Source organism: Cryptomeria japonica, chromosome 10 (assembly GCF_030272615.1).
Source record: "Cryptomeria japonica chromosome 10, Sugi_1.0, whole genome shotgun sequence".
NCBI lineage: Eukaryota > Viridiplantae > Streptophyta > Pinopsida > Cupressales > Cupressaceae > Cryptomeria > Cryptomeria japonica.
The window spans coordinates 566567440-566591101 of NC_081414.1; positions in this window are offsets into that span (position 1 = coordinate 566567440).

Genomic DNA, 23662 nt, shown 5'->3' on the forward strand with positions numbered 1-23662 from the left:
ACAAACATAGTCAGTCATTAGCATAAATATTACATCCATCTTAGTCTACCATTTGCATTTAGGAGATCATAGCGAGTCATAGAGTGTCAAGATCACATGACAATAACAAGGTCACAAAAGGCAAAAAATCATATGTATCCGAACAGTGACCCATACTATAACCCAACTTGGAACATGAACACAATCAGAAGCTCAAGCTCTCAATCAAGAAATAGAGGTTTGATACTAATAGATTCTAGAAAATTACCAACAATAGAGGAGATGCTAATAGCATTAACACAAGAGGAAATAGAGGCAACTCAACAAGACCCTCAAGTCTTAATGATAATCAATGCCCTTATCAACAACAATAGAGACAAGTATTTGTCTCTCTTGATTCAAATTGGAGAAAAGATACCTCCTAAATTTGACATCTCTAAAATAACACCACCAGGAGTAACATTGAATCTAAATGTGACACATATGTCCAATGCATCTACAATAACAACTCCTATACAAAGTGTTGCTCCAACCACACAAACTACTCCAACTCAGTTAAACGTAACACAAGCAGCTATAAGTTCTACACAAATATTAGGGGATACTTCAACAAGGTTCCAATAAATGCCCATGTTTAGCTCACAAACCATTAGTACTCCACAAGTAACTATATTAGTATCAGTTGGATTTGCAACTAGTAGCCAAGGGATACACCATGGACATACCAATCCCTTTGGGTCTACTCAGTCTAACATAGTACCTCAGTTTACGTACTTCGCAACACCTAGTGGTGGTTTCAATATAGTGCAAAGTTAAGCATCTTAAACAACACCAATATACACCACCACTTCACCATGTGTTGCAAAAATGTATTCATCAGGTATATGTTTGACACAAACAGAAGTTTTGACGCAAAAAGTCCAAAACTTACAAAAGCAAATGGTAAGCAAGCAAGGACAAGAAAATATACACAATGGAAGGTCTCAGACTGTATCCCTATGATAGGTCTCCATACATGCCACCTTTTCTTCCATACTTTGAGACACCTAAGTTTTATAGATATAAGTGAAAGAGTGACCCAAGGGATCATATAAGAGCTTTCCATATCTTGCATAGAAGTGACACATGAAGACATTTATCTACTAAGACTATTTCCCAAAAGTTTTGGAGGGCCTGCATTAGAATGGTTCTCACATTTACCTCCTAGAATTACTTCATGGGGAGAGTTAGAAAAGTTGTTTATCTCAAAATTCTCTTATAATATAGACAATCCAATGAGCTTCATAGATTTGTGCACCACAAAGCAGAAAGAAACATAGACCTTTACTATGTTTTTGCAAAGATGGAGGTCATTGTATAGAAGGTATCCAAGAAATATACTAGAGGTAGAACAAGTGGACATGTTCAATGAAAATCTCATTCCACCAATCAAATATCCTTTGCAAATGCAAAGTTTAAATACATTCAAGGATATCACAAAAAAAGGTCTCAAATGCGAGAAGGGATTATTGGAGCAAGGTATCATTAAAAATGGCAAATATTTAGGATCACCCAATAATACAAATGTAGATAAACCTAAGTTTTGGTATGTTGGCTCCCCAAATAGGGTTTACACTACAAGAGGGCAGAAACCAAGTTGATTCTTCAGATTATCTATGGAGAAGCCAACTCCAACTACTAATATATTCAAGGAATTGGACCAACTATGATAAGGATTCTACAAATACTTCTACACTTTGGGCTCTGCAAGACCCAAGAGGATGATTCCTTGGTGAATCTATAATCTCTACGCCATACTCACAAACTACACCAAAACTCAGAAGATAATCTCAGATAAAGGCTCAATAAAGAGGGAGAATGCTCAAGAATAGTGAATTCTTCAATGATCCTCAACCTATTGGAGCATTAGATGGATAAAACATGAAATAACATACAAAAACTAAAATGTATTCTGATAATCAATAGTTTACAACAAATACAGATGAACAAAGTATAAAACTAACTATCAAAAACTTAAGACTAGCTAGGATCAGTGTCTTATTCCATTGGGCACTTGAATTCAAAAGACATAAATGAATTATAACATAATTTATCTATAGCATTTAGATCTAAGATAATATTTCCTTACAGTATTTCTTATCTGCAATCCCAACCTAGACTACTTATCAAATCCTTAAACAAGCCCTATCACTCTACAATTTTGTTTTAGCATTTAATTTATCCCTTAAATCAAAGCATAAACAAAAATTACATACATCACAACAATGCACTGAATGAAAGAAATCCCTGATTATATTTCATTCAAAAGATGATATAATTGTACAATGGAGAGAAATAGATCAGAATTGTATTTCTATTTCTATCATTAAACAATTTACATATAACTCCTCCAAGAACCTACAAAACACTTAACACAAGATTGTTGGAATTTGCATGAAAATTGCATTAATGAAATGTTATATTGTCATTGATGTCAATTAACCGATAATGATGTCGTTATAATATTATTTTGTAACCGGTAGTAAGAGATAGTGAAGGGAACTATAACCAGTAGGTGAATTTGTGGAGTGAACCGGTATTGCTATATATTGGAGAGATCAACCGGTAAACCCTACCTGTTGATATGATAAACCCTAACCGATTAAGTTTGGTGAATTGGTTGTATTGGTTTATGATGCGATGATGAGAGGTAATGATTATGACACGTATGCATGTTCTATGAGAAGAGTTTCAAATGATTTTTGGTGCATTGAGATAATTGTTTTTATCTTGGGAATGAGCAAGTATATTGCATGTAATGCAAACCGTGTGATGACTTACAGAGTTCGATGAAGCGGTGATCAAGGAGTAGTCGAGGCTATCTTGAATGATGTGCAAAGATTGTTATGTAATACAGCAATCATACTTGAATCGACTTGTTTGTAATCTCTATGAGAGAATTAGGTTTGTATTGTGTTACCGACCTATTGATTTGTTTATAAGGTTGATGAGTTGTTTTGTTTCAGAGTTGGCAAAGTTGTAGTTGAGTGCGGTTGCCAAATCAGATGATGTATTAGCAGTTTGTGTAAAGGCATATAGGAGCATGAAAGGGATCTGAACAAGCAAGTGTAGTGTTATTCAAATAGATCAGCAAACCCATGTTGTTTTCTAACAATTACAAAAGTCAAAATCCCCTAACCAGGTAAGCACTAACAAGCTTAGTGTTATTCAAATCCTCTAACCAAGTGGTCCATTAGCTTGGATTTCAAATCCTCTACCGAGGTTACTCCTCACAAGGTATTGCTTCTAATAGGGTGTTATAGTCAATCCCTTAACCGGGTGGTCCCTAACAGGATTTGTTCTTAACAGGACTTATTGCAAAGCTTTAACAGGCTTGGCTCCTAATAGGGTGAACTTCAGAAGAGTTCAAAATACTTGTGGGTATTCATCCCCACCGTGGTTTTTCCCATTTGGGTTTCCATGTCAAAAATATTGTGTCAAGTGGTGAATGTTTTTGTGGCTATGTTTACTATGGTTGAATTTCTTAACTGCTAAATCCACTTTGATATGTTATGTTAACCGCCAGCAATCTGAAATAAAGTTTTACTTATGTCTGTAAAGTATTTGGATGTTTGTGAGTTTCAATTTGTTTTACTATTAATCTTTTATAATAGTCAACCGGTTTAACTTAACAGTGATATTGCATTTGTAGTTCAGTGGTTTAACTTGTTAGTTTAGAGTTTTCTTTGAGAGGTTGAACTTGAGATTGGTGAAAGTTTATATCAGTTTTCTATCTTTTGATTCACCCCCCACCTCTCAATAGTTGACTAGATTCTTATTCTTTCATCATAACATCAATTGGTATCAGATCATCTCAAGTCCTCTAAGGTCTAAGCCTAATAGCTTGAGGGAAAGATCTTGTAGAAAATGATGAAGAAGGAAGGTCCAAAGTTTAATAGAGAGAACTATAAGATATGGAGTGATAGAATGAAAATTTATATTAAGAGTCTAGGAAGTCAATACTCAGAACATGTTGGTACTCAATATGTTGCACCTAGTGGAATTAGGACTGATGATCAGAAGAAAGAGCAACAAGAAAACAATCAATCACTGGAGGCTATTATCAGTTCTCTGTCTGATGTAGAATATGTTGATGTCCATGGTCTAGCAACTGCATATGAGGTATGGAAGAAACTTGAAGAGATTTATAGCGCTAATGAACATGTGAAGATTGCCAAAGAAGAAAGTATAAGAGGAAAATTTGATGAAATTCGGATGGCTGAAGGTGAGAATATTCAATAGTATGGTCAAAGGATAAAAGAGATAGTTGGTGAGATCAAGAGTACTGGTAGTAAAGTGGAAGATGCCACAGTAATTAGTAAGGTGTTGAGAACCCTGCTACTAGTCTACGCTATCTGAGTTGTAGCCATTCAGGAGCTAAAGTCAATTGACAAAACTAAGGTAACCCTTGACTCCATCATTGGTAAGCTTACTACTTTTGAATTAAATGGTTATGGTGGTAGCATTCAGAAATCTGAATCTGCATTTAGAGCTTCAGTTTCTAACCCATGTATGAGGAAAAGTAGAGATGTCAATCACAGCTATCAATATAGATCCTACAGAGAAGTTGATGATGAAGACACTTTGGTTGAGCTTGAAGCATTGTTGGCCAAGTAGTTGCCCAGAGATACCAGTAGGTACAGAGGTAAATTACCTTTGAAATTTTTTGCATGCAACAAGATTGGACACATTGCAGCTAACTGTCCTAATGGTGACAATGAACACAAGCGAGAGAAGTTTAAGAAATATAAGGGAAAACGCAAAAGAGGTTGTCTTATTGCAGTTGATGGTGGTATTACTGATGAGGAATCTAAGGGTGATGCTAATGAAGACATTGTTTTTGTAGCCATTAAAGAGGAGACATCTGATCAGAAGGCATTAGTTTCTCGCATGCATAATTCTGATGATTGGATCATTGATAGTGGTTGTTCACATCACATGACCGATGACCGGAGCAAATTTCTTTCTTTGAAGGAATTTGATAATGGAGTTGTGAGATTTGGTAATGACTCACCCTAAATGGTAAAAGGTAAGGGAACTATTTCTCTTAATGGAAAGAGCAGCACAGATGATGTCTACTAGGTTGAAGGACTAAAGCACAATCTTTTGAGTGTTGCTCAACTCAATGATAGAGGATACCCATTGGAGTTTAAGAATGTTATGCGCAAAATCTATGAGAGCAAAGGTGAACTGATTGCAACCGGAAAGAAGACTAAAGGTAACCTATTTCACCTGAATACTACAGTCAACAACTATTTAATTGCTAAAGTAGATGATAGTTGGCTTTGGCATAGGAGATTTTGTCATATAAATTTTGATAACATTGTTAAAGTGAGTAAGTCCAAGACAGTGAGAGGTTTGCCTCAATTGGACAAACTGGTTAATGATCTATGTAAGGAATGTCAGTTGGGAAAGATGACATCCTCAACTTTTAAGAGCAAATCTTTTTTAGCGGAACATCTGCTAGATTTGGTTCATACAGACCTCTATGGACCAATAAGGACTAAAAGTATTCAAGGTGACAAATATTTTACGATCTTCACTAATGATTGCTCAAGAATGATGTGGGTCACATTCTTGAAGGATAAAACATAAGCATTTAGTAAGTTCAAGGAATTCAGGGCCTTAGTTGAAAAGGAAAGTGGTAAGAAGATAAAGTGTCTAAGGACTGATCAAGGTGGTGAATTTACTTCTAAGGAATTCACTAGATATTGTGAAGAAAATGGTATCAAACATCTTTCTGCACAGAGGACACCACAACATAATGGTATTGCAAAGAGGAACAACTAGTTAGTTGTTGAAGTTGCTAGAATGATGTTGATACAAGGAGGCATAGCAAAAACTTTCTGGAGAGAAGTTGTCAACACAACTATCTACACTATGAACCAGATTTTGGTAAAAAGAGGTAAGGATTAGACTCCTTATGAATACTGGTATGGTAGATCACCTAATGTCAGTTATTTTAATATATTTGGTAGTAAATGTTTTATTAAGAGAGGTGACTATGTTAGCAAATTTGAGGCTAAAAGTGATGAAGGTATATTTCTTGGTTACTCCATCAAGAGTAAGGCCTACAAATGTTACAACAATTGGACACAAAGAATATTTGAGAGTGTTGATGGTCGAGTGGATGAATATCCTAAAGTCTTAGGGGAAACCAATGTGGAGAAAAAGGATGAAGACCCTTGCATTCTATTTTTGGAACCAAAATCAGTGAAACTTGAAACTGGTAAAGAGAATGTTGTTGTACCAGTTCAACCGGAACAGGTAGACTCAGAAGAAGATGATGATAATGAAGAACAAAAACTTGAAGATAATGGTCATGTTATTCTGAGGTATGTGAGACTCAATCACAATCCTGACCACATTATTAGAGATAAGGATGTTGGAGTGTTAACCATAAGAAGAATTAGAGAGAATTATTGCATGATCTCCACTATTGAGCCTAGAACTACTAAGGAAGCATTTGGAGATGATCATTGGATTAAATCTATGGAGGAGGAGCTTGATCAAAATGAGAATAATAATACATGGACCCTAGTACCCAGACCGGTGAATAAAAATGTGATAGGTACTAAGTGGGTATTCAGGAACAAACTGAATGAAGATGATGTAGTAATCCAAAACAAAGCTAGACTAGTTTGCAAAGGTTATGTACATGAAGAAGGAGAATATTATGGTGATAATTTTGCACCAGCTGCTAAACTGGAAGGTGTCAGGACTTTACTTGCATTTGCAACACATAAGGGATTCAAAGTATATCAGATGGATGTGAAGTCAACATTTTTGAATGGAATACTGAAAGAAGAAGTATACATTGAGCAACCAGATGGTTATGCTTTGACTGATGAAAAATACATGGTATACGAATTTCACAAGGCACTATATGGGTTAAAGAAAGCACAAAGAGCATAGTATGAAAGGCTTCATTCACACCTGATGAAGATACCTTTTCAGAGAACTAGTGAAGACATCAACATATATCTCAAATCTGAAGGAGATAAGATACTAGTTAGTGAAGTGTTTGTAGATGATATCATATTTGGAGGCAATGATGACATGAGCAATGACTTTGCAAATGAAATGAAAAGTGAGTTTGAAATGTCTCTACTAGGAGAGATAAACAATTTCATAGCCTTGCAAATTCAGCAAATGAAGAGTGGTATTTTCATCACACAGTCTAAGTATGTGAAAGAGATATTAAATAAATTTGGTATGAGTGACTCTAAATCAATTGGGACACCAATGGTTATAGGTTGTAAATTTTCTAAGGAAGATGAAGCCACATTTGTTGATGAAAAGGAGTATAGGTCAATGATTGGAAAATTGCACTATGTTGTTCACAACAAACCGGATATAGCTCATGTAGTTGGTCTAGTTGCTAGATTTCAGAAGAATCCAAAGGAAACACATTTCATAGCATCCAAGAGGATATTCAGATATTTGAAATGCACTATTGACTATGGATTATGGTATCCATATGTAGGCAACTTTGATTTGAAGGTGTATACAGATGCAGACTGGGTAGGTAATGTTGATGATAGGAAAAGCACAATCGGTGGAGAATTCTTTCTTGGAGGAAGACTTGTTTCATGGAGTCGCAAGAAGTAGAGTTGTATATCATAGTCTACTATTGAAGCTAAGTATGTTGCAGCTTATATGATTTGTACCCAGGATATCAGGATGAGACACATTTTAGAAGGTTTCAAGATGAAGTTTTGAGAACCTGTAAAGATCTTATGTGGCAATACCAGTGCCATAAATATTTCCAAGAACCCTGTTTTGCATGCATGAACCAAGAATATTAAATTGAAGTATCATTTCTTAAGGGAAAAAGTGCAGAGTAAAGATGTGATATTAGAGCATGTTTCCACCAAGGAGCATCCTGCAGATATCTTTACTAAACCTCTGCCTAAGACTACTTTTGAGTATCTTAGAAGTCAGCTAGGGGTTGTACCCCTTCATGAGTTCAATTGAGCATGATGTAGAGTACATCAGTCCTGGAGCTACTTGAAGAATTTTACAGTAGGATTGGTGTAGAAGTGGAGTTATTCCATAGGGGGAGCATCAAGTTGCAGGTTGATGATGCTTAGCAGTGAAGTTTGATATTGCATGTTTTACTTTCACTTTGGCATTGTTGTAAAAGGGGGAGAATAACTATATGATTATATGAGAAGAATTGTATGATTGACAAAGAGAAGGTCTATAGCTGATTACCAACTGAAGACAAGGAGAGTACATGGTAAAATGTAAACAAGGATTCCTATTCACAATCATAGAAATCAAGGGTATTGATATTTGTATTACCATCAATGCCAAAGGGGGAGATTATTGGCATTTGCATGAAGATTGTATTAATGAAATGTTATGTTGTCATTGATGTCAATTAACTAGTAATGATGTCATTATAATATTGTTTTGTAATTGGTAGGAAGAGCTAGTGAAGGGGACTATAACCGGTAGGTGAATTTGTGGAGTGAACCGGTATTGCTATTTATTGGAGAGATCAATTGGTAAACCCTACCTGTTGATATGATAAACCTTAACCGATTAAGTTTGGTGAATTGGTTGTATTGGTCTATGATGTGATGATGAGTGGTAATGATTATGACATGTATGCATGTTGTATGAGAAGTTTCAAATGATTTTTGACGTGTTGAGATAAATGGTTTTTATCTTGGGAATGAGCAAGTATATTGCATGTAATGTAAACCACGTGATGAGTTATAGAGTTTGATGAAGCGATGCTCAAGGAATGGTCGAGGCTATCTTGAATGATGTGTAGAGATTGTTATGTAATCCAACGGTCATACTTGAACCGACTTGTTTGTAATCTCTATGATATAATTAGGTTTGTGTTGTGTTACTGACCTATTGATCTGTTTATAAGGTCGATGAGTTGTTTTGTTTCAGAGTTGGAAAAGTTGTAGTAGAGTGTGGTTGTCGAACTAGATGATGTATATGTAGTTTGTGTAAAGGTCGATAGGAGCATGAAAAGGATCTGGACAAGCAAGTGTAGAGCTATTCGAACAGATCAGCAAACCCTTGTTGTTTTCTAACAATTACAACAGTTAAAATCTCCTAACCGAGTAAGCTCTAACAAGCTTAGTGTTATTAAAATCCTCTAACCAGGTGGTCCATTAGCTTGGATTTCAAATCCTCTACCGAGGTTACTCCTCATAGGGTATTGCTTCTAATAGGGCATTATAGTCAATCCCTTAATTGGGTGGTCCCTAATAGGATTTGTTCTTAACAAGACTTATTGTAAAGCTTTAACAGGCTTGGCTCCTAATAGGGTGAACTTCAAAAGAGTTCAAAATACCTGTGGGTATTCATCCCCACCGTGGTTTTTCCCATTTGGGTTTCCACATCAAAAATATTGTGTCAAGTGGTGAATGTTTTTGTGGTTATGTTTACTATGGTTGAATTGCTTAACTGCTAAATCCACTTTGATATGTTATGTTAACCACCAGCAATCTAAAATTAAGTTTTACTTATGTCTATAAAGTATTTGGATGTTTGAGAGTTTCAAGTTGTTTTACTGTTAATCTGTTATAACAGTCAACTGGTTTAACTTGATAGTGATATTGTATTTGTAGTTCAATGGTTTAACTTGTCAGTTTAGAGTTTGTTTTGAGAGGTTGATTATGAGATTGGTGAAAGTTGATATTAGTTTTCTATCTACTAATTCACCCCCCCCCCCCTCTCAGTAGTTGACTGAATCCTTATTCTTTCATCATACCACCAATGACTCTTACCTAGTGCTCTGTAAAATCTTTACAATTTTCTCCTTTTAGCCTAAAACTTGCTTCAAGAACCTATGACTCTAAATTTTAGAAAAACCTGACTACAAAGATCAAAATCGGAACCCCATCTCTTGGCCTTGAATTCCATTTTATATAAAATAAAGGAGCAAACAACCTACTGGCCAGAGGAGATACCTGTCACTCAAAAATGATCGATTAGCCATAATTCTATTACAAAATATTCCCCTTAAGGAATGTCACAACCAAGACCAAGATCTATAACTACTTCAAAAAGACATTCCAAGTACTTTATCCCTTTTGTTGTTGCCGATGAAGATCTGATATGGGCCTGCCTTGTTGTTGCTTATGTTTAAAAAGGTAACTGTTGCAAGAAGACAAAACCGTCTTACAGTCTATCACAACAAACAGTTAGCTAACTAACTATTTGCAGTCCTTATTCCTTGTTCAAATAAGTATTATTCCACTCGTTATATTCATCATCAGTTGACCATTTGAAATACATAATCTCATTAGCTTTTTCTCTATATGGAGTATACTTAACTTCCACTTGATTTACCTCTCTTTCAAAAGATTCAAAAAATGTTCTTGTACATATTATCGTGTCCATGTTGTTCTCCAGCATGGAAGTATCTAGCATATTTTGTGGCAGCATCTGGGATTCCTTCATTGACTTTACCAACAAATAGGTTGGTTGAAGTGTAGGTGGCCTCTCAGCATGGTACTTGGAAGCCATTGACATTATTCTAAGCTCATTTGCCCTTTGTGACCACTTTGTAAATAATGAGATTGCCACTCCCTTATCTTTCTCAAAACTTTGAATAGCATTAAACAATCAAGAATATAAATAATGAATGTTATTTAATCTACTATCCACCTTCTCATTCAAATTAGTTAGCACTAAGCTAACTATCTCTCTTTTCTTAAAGGAAGACTAATCTTCTGACTCCTTTAGCTTATTTTCCAACTCAATGACCTTCTCCAAAAATTGGGCTCTAGTTGGATCAGTTGATTTAGTGGGTTGTTCAATAATTAGTTCCAAAATGGGAATAGAGGGTTCCACTTCAATTGGAGACTTGGAAGCAAATTAGGTGGGGGTAGCTAGAGATATCTTAGATGTTGAGGGAAAATCTAGAGAGGCTTCTAACTATTTTTGTTGCAATAATTGAACTATTATTTCTAGTTCAATATTCCTCTGCTAAGCTTTGTTGTATTCTGCAAATAAATGCTCATATTTATTTTGGTAATCTTATCTCTCTTCCTTCTCCCTCTTGGTTGTCTCTTTTGCCAACCTTGCTACATTTACTGTCAAGCCAGTTGCCTCCTCCATTGAATTCTTTGAAGCCCTCTTTATGATCAGACTTCCCCTCAAATTGGGGTTAATATCACCAACATTAGATTTCCTAAGCCTTTGTTCTAATGACCAAATGGCTAGTGTAGCATAATCTTGTACAAACTCAGATCATTTAAATGCCAACCTGGCTTCTTCTTCAGAGTTGAAAGGCTGCTATCTTGATTTTCTGATGGCATCAAAAGCCACTACATCAACAATATCCAATTCTGGAAGAATAATTATTCCTTCTTGATCAACAATTTTTCTTCCTTCTACGGCAGTGATGGTCCTAAATTCTTCCATCATCTCGCCCTTAACTTCTTCTTCAACTTCTTTATCATTATTGCCAAGATTTTGATTCTTCCTCTCAACACATCTATTTTGGTACTCCTCATTTCTGGTTGTCCAAACCAATTGTAAGAATGCCTGGCTATGAACAAAATTTTCATCCTCCAAGACTTTATCACATGCCTCCCTCCTTATGTCCTAAATTTATCTACCTTGTATGTCCAATGGAGTAAGGTCCCAATCTAGTGTCCTTGGAGGAGAGGGGATTCCAACCTGCAGTTCTTCCTCAGTAAGAATAATGACATTCTCCTCCTCTGGCTCTTGTGTAGGTTGCTCTTCAAGCTTATCAATTTTCTTCTTTTTAGATGGAGGAGGTGAGGGAGGAGGTGAAGGGCTCCTTTCTGGTGGATATTCAACATCTACAATCACTAACCCTTTAAGGGGTCCATGTTGAAGTTCAAGGGGTCTCTCCTACTGCATGATACCTTTCCCCTTCCTTTTTATCTCCTTTTCTTCCTCACTGTCACTCTCATCTCTTACTTTGTTGTAAATAATTCTTCCTCTTGAGGGTTAATTGTAAATAGGTCTTACCTCCTCTTGTTTCCCTTCTAGTGGTGATGTTGCTCTTCGTAGTTGGGTCTTTTTTTGTGGAGGCTTTGACAATGGCATTTGTTGGGATTCTAATTTTAGAGATTCTTCTCTTACTTCATGGCCACTTGTTATCTTCAATTGTTCCTCTTCATCCATTAGGTCATACATGACCTCATCAAAATTATCCATCAAATAATCCATCTTCTTACAAAAAGGTCTGAATTTTATTAATGGATCATACGTTGGATCCAACCAATGGACTTTGTCAAGCATCTTCTTATAGGCGAGCCATTTTTCTTTTCTAACCTCTTGTTTAGTCAAATAAAAATAATGAGGCATTTGGGTTCCTTTTATTCTTTTCCTAAACATTTGAAAGAAACCCTTTGGGTCACTGTGCCTTTTTGTACTGATTTTCAACAAATAAGGAGCAAGAACCTTCTCAAAATGGACCCATCCTCCTTTAAGAATTAGAAAATAAGGAATCATAGTGTAATCAGGGAATAATTTGCCTTTACCTTTCTTTGTTAGCTCTTCTTCATGTATGCAGTCTAATTGCCACATAACCTAATCTTAGTGGAACATTGAAAGGTAATATATGGGGCTGACCATGAAAACCATACATTCTAATAATTGCGCTCATGGAGTAGGGAATAATATCCCCCCAATTATGCTTGATCTTCAACTCTGGCTTTCTCTTCATTGGCCTCAAGCAATCATGCAACTCCCCTGGAATCCTTAGTGGATTTACTATCAGCTGAGCCCTAAGCATACATGCAAAGCAATTGTCAAATCTTACATAGCTTGCATTTTTTCTATCCCACGACATGTCCATGCTCCAAACTTGTACTTGCATTTTTTCTCCATCAACCTCTCTTCTCTACTCCATTTCTTCTACAAATAAATTTACATACTTGTACAAGATCATATACATAAGCATGGAGTAGCAATAAAATGAAGAGCTAATGTCACCATTTTTAACCTGTAGCAACCCCTCATGAATCTCCTCTGCAAGGTATGAAGCAAAATCATAAATCACTACAAAATTGAGGTGTTGAATATGAATCCCCATGCGCATAAATACTTTTGAGGCTACTGTGTTTGGGTGGAGACCTAAAATTTGACACAGTGTGAAAAAGGTGACCTTGAAATTATGAGTAAAAACATAAATTAGAAAAGGCTCCTCAGCACTTGAACCAATATAGTAATGAGTACCTGCTACCCTAGCCAAATGAGATGGGAGTAATCTTTCTTTGACCAAATGTTTTTTCTTCTCATATTCTTTCTTCAATTCCTCCAAATCAATATGTTAGAAGCATGCAAAAGGATCACACAAGTCAAAAACTTCTTGAAATTCTTCCCTTCGGATGATCAGCAGAAATTCCCCTTTGTTCCCCCTTACAACCCTTGAAACTAGGTTGTACTTATCTACCAATGTTCTCAACAAATCAATATCCATGAATACACTAGGGAGCACCAATTTCCCCAAATCATACTACCATGCTTGTGAAAATGGGGCTAGTCGATTCCTCTAACTAAACCACATCATGAACATGCTTAAACTTGACATAGGTAGCCTTGCATCTGAAATTCTACATGCTTTGTCGATCAAACCCTCATCTAGGGTCTATCCCTATGAAAACCTATTCCCTTGATACTTATCATTTTTTGAAGGTTGGAATTGGTCCAGGAAATAATCAAAAAGATTTCTTTTCTGATAGTCAATATTACCAGAGTGCGGTCTTTGAGGTGCCATTATGGAAACCTAGGGTTCTTCACTATAACTTTTTTGAATTGGGAAGGATAAAATTAGGGCTAACCAAAAATCCAAATTGCAACACAATTCAGGAAAATTTTACCTTCCTCTATTCTCACTTCTAACCCTAGAACGATCTATGACTCCTTTCCTATAATTTTCATGCAATTCACAACTTTAATAGCTTTAAAACAATTGAAAAAGCTCAGACAAACTTACTACTTTAATCACACTAGAAAACCCTAATTTTGCACTGCAAGAAATTGATGAAATCTCCCTCAGCTCTGGAATCGCTCTTTAATCTCTTCTAAATGCTTTGGTGATTCAAAATAGCTAAGAAAATGCATTTAGTTTTCTTTTGGAACAAAGAGTGACAGTCCCATCCACTATTACTACTCGTGTGAGTGAAGAAAATAGCTCTAATGTAGATTTGAAACAAATTTGAATCTCGATCGTTGATCAATTCTATGCTGGAAGATCACATGAAGAATATTGGTCAATCTGACATTGATCATCATATGTGGTGAACAGGCTCATCAAAGGTATGATGTAGCACATCTATCCCATCGCCATCTCATCACAGTCCCACCATAAACTTACCTTAGCCTATCGTGGACACATGGCATCATCTCATTATGCCATGATGATTAACCTCGTCGCATCTTCTAATCGTGGGATCACTAGGACCATTGAATCTGCTCAAGCTTTATCCTTCTGGCCATGGTGTCTGCCTTCCTCAGTCACTTAACCCCTGAACATCTTTTTGGTTGAGATTATAACATTGTTATCCATTAATCGCTCATGCAGATGGATGAATCTTTAGTAGTGCAAACTTTATTATAAAACCTCGGTTGAAATAATATAAGGTTATACTTAGGAGAAAATTGCTGCACCCGCTAAAATATTAAAAGGGGACCCACCTAGGACAATGAACAAGACATAACCTTAGGGAATAAAAAGAGGGGCCCGACCACGGGGCCAAAATAAAATATTGTGCGCTAAGACTTAGGAAAATAAACAAGGGGCCAACAAAACAAATAAACGACTAGGAAAAGTTAAGGCCCCTTCGATGATGAGCTAACCCTCAATGTTAAGTGGAAAAAGGTAATGCAAAATTAGAATAGGTTTAGGGGTTTTAACCAAGACTTAATAAAAAATACATAAAACCCTAAACCCTAAGCATGAGGGCGAGAACAAAGAACATAAAACATTCAAAATGATCAAAATTTTGACTAAGGTATGAAAAAATTTTGCACGGTCATTTTGAGAACTATCATGGTCAAGGAACAAGAATGTTACATATGATGGTGTGGTTGATGTGAGAGTGGTCAATAGAGCTCGACATGCAATATCATTACAAGGACCAAACCATTTTCCTACAGGGAATGTGAATCACTCACAAGCAAATAATGCAACTTCAGTCAACACCAATGCAGTCCAATCTATTGTAGTTAAATCTCCAAGAAATATGGCACAAAAAATAAATTTCATGCCTTTGGGGGAACCTATTGATGCTTCTTTAAAGAATTTGATACAAACAAACATGATCACATTGCCAGAAGAAATACCATATGAACCAGGCCCATTCAAACCAACTTGGTGGAATGCCAATGATTTTTTTGACTATCATCATTCCAAAGGACACAAAACATCTAGATTTTACAAGTTCAAGAATCTCATCCAGAACCTCATAGATCAAGGTGATGTAACAATAGATTTAGATAAAGGATCAACAAACCAGGCACATATCATATACAAAGATCATTTTATGAAGCATAATCAAGGACAAGCCTCTACATCAAAAAGATAGGACAATATGGCCAATTACACCAAGATTGCATATGATTATACAATCAATACTATTAGTGAAGAGGATGCAATGGTAGCAACCATCTCCATTAACCCTAGAAATAGAGATTGTACAGTGGTAACCCATAGATCCAAAGTCACATTGCAAGGAGTACCTCCTTAGGCACCTCATCAAGCAAGAAAATTAATATTGTGGATCAGCTCAAGAAGACTCTCGCTCAAATATCACTCTTTGAGTTACTCAAAATTTCACCTACTCATAGAGAAATTATAGACAAAGCATTGCAAGATTCAATAATATCCAGAGACATGGATGAAAGGGTATTACAAGAAATGGTGGGTACTATGACTACTTCATCCAAGGTGGCCTTCACAGAGAGAGACATCCCCATGGATAGAATCAGGCACAATGATCTTTTATATCTACAAGCCTATGTTCATAACAAGAGGATAAGAAGAGTGCTCATAGATGGAGGGGCGAGACTAAATATATGTACCCTTAAGTTGATTAATGAATTGGGTTACTCTAATTTTTATATAGATCAAACTAAGAAGATCAATATCAAGGCCTATGATGATGAGGAACCTCCTTCTGAAGGAATGGTCACATTACCAGTACAAATTGGACCAGTCACTACAGACACCAAATTCCAAGTGTTGGACAAATAATTGGGATACAACATGCTATTAGGATGCCCATGGATACATGTCATGTAGATGGTGCCTTCTACTTTTCATCAATGCATCAAATTCCCAATCAATGGAGTAGAAATAATTATGCATGGGGATCCTAACCCCTTTCAACATTGCAATACTTTAATAGAAAGCACAAAATATCAAGTTCCAATTAATCAAGTAGCACCACTTACTACACAATTGGACTCGTTGATAATTACAAAAGCACATAAAGATACACCTACAACATCTTCTTTACAAATTAAGGATGTTGGTTATGGGGAATACTCCATTTCAAGTGCGTCAAATATCAGACAATTATCTCTTTCCCCTAGATATTTTGGGAAACCTCATAATACTATGATGCAACAAGATAAAAGAAAAGAGATAGTCAAATACTTAGATTTATGCTCATTCATTAGATGGGGAGACTTAAAGTAAGAATCCCTAGAGGAAGATGTCAATCACTGGCTATATAAAGAATAAGATGACATGACAATAGCCTGCTTACCCTTAGATCATTATGGCAATGGTTTCAAAATTCTATAGAAACATGGGTATGATGGTACCACAGGCTTGGGACTACAATAACAAGGAAGAATAGAACTTGTTTTACCTCAAGGTAACCCGAAGAATCAAGGGTTAGGGTATAAACATGTCATAAAGATAATAGAGGCAAGACAATGAACACTAGACATATTGAATAAGCCAAGACTAGCATCAGATTATATACCTTAGAATCAGTTATCAATGTGGGCATTTCCCCCTTCATCTCATAGAAGCAATGAAGCAATATCATACCCTAATACAAAATCAGATGGTGAAGATCTCAAGCATCTTTTACAAGAAACTAATGTGGCATCATCCAACAATATGGTACTTAAAATAATTTTACAAGAAAATGTGGTAACAAAAACTGGATTACCACCTACAAATGAGCCTAATCTTTGGATTTTGTCAATAATTTTACCAAGGGAAACAAATTTAGCTCTAACAAATAAGTCAGATGAAGAAATACTACAATGTCTTATACAAGGCTTGAGAAGAGTCTCCACCACACAAAGGAGATCCACAAGTCAAGAACGAAATCTATTACACAAACAAGATGAGATAAGTGACACAACCTCAGACAGTGGAATGTATATAGAGTATGATAGATTATCATGACTATGAATTTCTATCTATTCAAGATGGTAGCCCATGAACAATAGACATGATATATGACAATAAATCACTCATTGATGATGACACTGTCTACAAAGATGTTCAAAACAACCAAATTCGCATGGTGTCAATTACTTCTCTGGCAAACGAAAGCAAATATTTACCCCTTGCACATTCACATCTAATTGATTGGGGATAAGAGGAATCACCAAATATGGTTTGGCTTGAGAATGATGAAGCTATTGTGGAATTCCTTGGTATCAGAGAAGGGATTCCCTATGGTGATCATAAGGCATGATTTGCAATAGACTTGGATAGAACAACATACTTTAGAAAGGCTATCTCATCCTCAAAACTAGATGAATCAGAAGAGACAGAAACAATGACTAGAGGAATATTGGATGACCTTACTATTGATAGAGAATAATCAACACTCGTTATGAAGGAAATAAACAAAGTCAATATTGAAGACTATGAAAATATAAAAAATATTCATCTAGAAAAATCTCTAAATCCTATGGAGAAAGAGAACTTCATCTGCTTCTTTAAGCAAAGACCCATCAACTTTGCATGGTCTTATGAAGATATGCCAGGATTGGACCCTGAGTTGGTATTACATCACTTACCTCTCTTACCAGGAGTAAAGGCGTACAAGCAAAAATTGAGAAAAATGCATCCTCATATAGCCTTACTAGTCAAGATCGAATTGCAGAAACTATTAGAGGTGAGTTTCATTAGACCTATCGATTATGCAGAGTGGATTTCCAATTTAGTCCCAATGACAACATTATGGGGACATCAAGATCTGTACACATTTCAGAGATCTTAACAAGGCTTGTCCTAAAGATTATTTCCTGCTCCAAAATATCAACATAATTGTATATCTTACAACAAGGAATGAAATGCTATCCCTTATGGACAATTTTTCTTGTCACAATTAGATCAGAATAGCACTAGAAGACCAAGCTAAAATAGCATTCACCTATTCTTGGGATACCTACTGTTGGAATGTAATGCCTTTTGGTCTCAAGAATGCAAGAGCAACATATCAAAGAGCCATGACCACATTGTTTCATGACATGATACAGGATATCATGGAAGACTATGTCGATGATATCCTAGCAAAATCACAAACCAGAGAAAATCATTTAGAGGTCTTGGCAAAAATATTCGACAGATTGGAGCAATACAAGGTAAGTTAAATCCAAAGAAATGTGTGTTTGGTGTAACAACCGGAAAGTTGTTAGGCTTCATAGTATCAAATAGAGGAATAGACGTAGATCCTACAAAGTTGAAAGCCATCTTAGAAATGCCAACACCAACAACACTCAAACAACTCAGAAGTCTACAAGGTCAACTTCAATCTATTAGGTTTTTCATAGCACAGTTGGCAAATAAGTGCCACCCATTTCAATACCTTTTAAAGAAAGGTGTTACATTCAAATGGTAAGAATAATTCTAAGAGGCATTTCAAGCTTTGAAAGACTGTGTATTGACCATACTATTTTTGATACCACCAATCCATGGAAGACCATTACTCTTGTATATATCAACCACCAACTCAGCTTTGGGTTCCCTTTTAGCACAACATGATGATCAAGGGAAGGAGTGAGTAGTCTACTACATTAGTAGAACTCTTGTAGGCTATGAATTGAATTACACTACTATTGAGCATGCATGCCTAGCAAAAGTCTTTGCTTCCCAAAATTTAATACACTACATGATCAGTCACAAGATCCAGCTCATTGCAAAATTCGATCCACTCAAGTACCTTTTAAGAAGATTTGCACTAACCAGAAGGTTGGCCAAATGGGTAATGATCCTCAGTGAATTCGACATTGAATATGTTGATAGAAAGCCCATCAAAGGGAAGATTATAGCAAACCAATGGGAAGAAGCACCAATGCTATACCACCATCCTATGTTGATAGACTTTCTAGATGAGTCTATCTTTACTGTCACAACATCCAACAAGTGAAAATTATTCTTTGATGGATCACATGCAAACCATGAAGCAGGAGCGGGAATTATTTTTATCACACCTCAAGGTGACGCTATTCCCAAGTCATTCAGAATAAGCTTCTCATGTACAAATAACATAGCTGGATATGAATCTTTGGTCATAGGACTTCAAACAAAAATGCAATGGAAAATACAAGACATACAAGTATATGGTGGTTCTCAGCTCATTATAAATCAAGTAAATGATGATTATGAAACCAAAGATGACAAGATGACACTTTACAAACAGTTGGTAGAAGAACTAAAGGAATATCTCACCAATATCACATTCGATCGAATCCCCAAAGTACAAAACCAACTTGTTGATGTGATAGAAACTATGGGATCTCTCCTTGACATGTCAAACAATAGAACTCAATTTGAGTTCGTAGTGGAACAACTGATGGTACCTTCATATGAAATACCAACTTCAAAATATGTTTGTACAATAGTAAGGACTGAATCTCCTTGGTATCAAGAGATATATGCATATTTACATGATCAATATATGCCACCTGACCTTTCATCCAATCAAAGAAAGACTTTCATAAGGCAAGTATCTAGATACACACTCATTGTAGACATACTGTACATAAGAAGCTTGGATACAACATTACTTAGATGTCTCAATACCGATGAAGCACAACTAGCTCTACAAGAAGTTCATAATGGAATTTGTGGCACCCATGTCAGTGGCCCTACTCTAGCTAAAAAATTATTGAGAACAGGCTATTACTAGCCTATAATGGAGAAAGATGCATACAAATATGTGCAAAGATGCAGATGTTGGCATATGCACACTCCAATGAGACATTGTATGTGATTGAAGGTTTTGTCATTGATGGCAACCTTACAATCCTATTACACCGGCAAGGTATTACATCAGCAAGGTATTACACCAGCAAGGCATTACACAGACATCAGCAGATCACACTCTACACCGGCACCGACAGAAAAAGGAAGCAAACTGGCATAGAGGCCGACAGGATTTTTGTTATATTATATTTTTGTTTATTATTGTAAAAACCTTGTAAGACAACTTGATATCATTGTAAAATGACTCTTATATATAAAAGAGATCATTGTAGACATTTGGTAAGTAAGTGAAGAAAGTGATGTAAGCGAAAAAATAAGGAGAAAAAGATTAGGTAGACCAATTATGCGAAATATAGGTTAAGGGGTATATGTAAAGAATAGAGCAGAAACCGGTACTAAATCTAGCATTGAAGATGTTGTTGTAAAGCAGTACAAGTTATTGGATTTGTATAATCCACATTGTAAGTCAGTGAGACTTCCCATTTGAGCAGTGAGCTCTAGGCACTTGGCCTTCCTGCATGTGCAGGCCCCTATTGTAAGTAATGTTCTCTTATTGGCCAATAAGTGAATATTGTGGGTCACAAATCCCACTGAGGTTTTTCCCACACCTGGTTTCCTCATTAAATCATTGTGTTATGGTGTGATTTTCATGTGGTTTCTTTCATTTCTATTTATTACATTATTTCTTGCATACCGGTACACTGTTATAATATGTTCTGCATGTTTTAAGATAAGAAATTGTAATTACCGGTTAGATACTGATTCACCCCCCCCCCCCCCCTCTCAGTATCTGTGGGAATCCTAACAGTTGGTATCAGAGCTAAGTCTTCTTTTGCAGAAGTTTAACAACTTGAGGAGATCCAATGTCTACTAATTATTTCAGAAAGGATAGTCCTAAACTTGATGGAACCAACTATGGTATATGGAAGATCAGAATGGAGACACATCTGAATTGCATTGGAAAGGACATTTGGGAAGTTACAAAGAATGGTTATACTACTGCTATACTAGGTCAGCCTAGTCCACCTAACTTGACAAAAGATGAAGAAAATGATTGCAAAGCAAGAGAAGCACTTTTGAGCACATTATCAGATCAACAAATCTTGGGACTATCAGATAGGTCTACTACTAAAGCTATTTGGGATCATTTGGAAACATTGAATGAAGGAGATTCCACAGTCAAAATTGCAAAACTTGAAAGCTTCCAAGTTAGGTATGAACATCTGAAAATGGAAGAAGATGAAAGAATTTCTTCTTTTATGGAAAGAGTAAATGAAATTGTTTTGGGTATTAAATGTTGTGGAGGAACTTTAAGTGAGGATGAAATTGTTTCAAAAGTTTTAAGAGGATTGCCACCGGCATACAAAATGAAGGTTACTACAATAAATAAATTAAGAACAATTCCTAATACATCAGTAACTAGGGATACATTGATTGGAAAACTTTTAGTCTTTGAAATTGAGGAATTTGGTCCTGTTGCTACTATAAAGACAGATTTAGCTTTCAAAGCATCAACATCATCTGCATCATCATCTGACAAATCTGATTGGAAAGCCTTTTATGCAAGAGAACTTGAAGAAAGTAGGAAAGAACTTGAAGAACTAGAAGAACTTGAAGCACTATTTGCAAGAAAAATACCTAAAGGTCCAGTTGGAAGTAAGTATGAAGGTAAAGCACCTTTTAAATGTTTTAACTGCAATAAGTTTGGTCATATGGCTTCAAGGTGCCCTAATAGACATGCTAGACTAAGAGAAGAAGCTAGAAGGACATACAAACCTAACCCTGAATATCAGGGATACAGATTCAAGAAAAATAAGGACAAATCTTGTTATGTAGCTGATGAAGGAGTGACTGATGATTCTAATGAAGATCCGTCAGACAATGGATGGGTTTTTGTTTCTATAATAGAAGATCAACCAGCACCTGCAGTGCAACCAGTAGAATAGGCCTTGGCAACTAAAATTGAGGTAAAAGATGAATGGATAATTGATTCTGGATGCTCACATCATATGGCAGGAGACAAAGGAAAATTCTTAAACTTTCAAGAATACAATGGCGGTTTAGTAATATTTGGAGATGACAAAGCTTGTCAGATCAGAGGTAAGGGTTCAATATCTCTTGATGGTAAACATAACATTGACAATGTCTACCATGTTGAAGGTTTAAAGCATAATCTTTTGAGTGTTGATCAATTAGTTGAGAAAGGATTTCAGTTACAATTTAAGAATGGAAAATGCAAAATCATGAATAGAACTGGTTTAGAAATTGCAACTGGTAACCAAACTGGGGGTAATATCTTTCATTTAAATAACAATGAAAAGGCATGCTTGATTGCACATATAGATGAAAGTTGGTTATGGCATAAGAGACTCTGTCATGTAAACTTTGATTGCATGGTAAAGATCAGCACTACTAAGGCAGTTAGAGATTTACCTAAGATTGTCAAACCTCAGAACACAATTTGTAAGGAATATCAATTTGGAAAATAGGTTAGAGCTAGTTTCAAAAGTATTCCTTAAAAATCAAATAATGCTCTTGATTTAATTCACATTGATTTATGTGGTCCTGCTAGAACTAAAAGCCTACAAGGTGATATATATTTCATGCTAATCATTGATGATTACTCTAGAATGTGTTGGGTTACTTTTCTCAGAGAAAAATTAGAAGCACTTGGTAAGTTCAAACTGTTTAAAGCAATGGTTGAAAATGAAACCGGTAAGAAAATAAAATGTTTAAGGTCAGATCAAGGAGGAGAATTCACATCTAAGGACTTTAATACATTCTGTGAAGTGAATGGAATCAGAAGACAGCTATCAGCACCTCAGACACCACAACAAAATGGAGTTGTTGAAAGGAAAAATAGAACTATCTTAGATGTAGCTAGAAGTATGTTATCTGAAGAAAATCTACCACATGTATATTGGAGAGAGTTAGTAAGCACATCGGTCTATACATTAAACAAAGTTCACATCAAAGGTGAAACTGGTAAGACCCCTCATGAACTATGGTTTGGTATTACTCCCACTCTTAAGTATTTCAGAATATTTGGAAGTAAATGTTACATTAGAAGAGATGAGTATATTGGGAAATTTGATCCTAGAAGTGATGAAGGTATATTTCTTGGTTATTCATCTAAGAGTAAAGCACATAGATGTTTTAACAAGAGATTGTAGAAAATTGTTGAGAGTACAAATGTAAAGATTGATGAATAATTCAGAGGAACTTCAAGGTACATAGATTGTAAACCGGCAATAGAAATTCTAATAAATGAACCTACACTGAATCCATTGGTACAGAGTGAAGATCTAGTTACACCAGTATCATCTGAAAATTCCACTGTGACTGAAGAACAACAACAAACAAAGACACCCCGGTATGTAAGACTAAATCATTCTGAAGATCAGATAATTGAAAACAAGCATAAAGGAGTTATGACTAGAGGAAGATTGG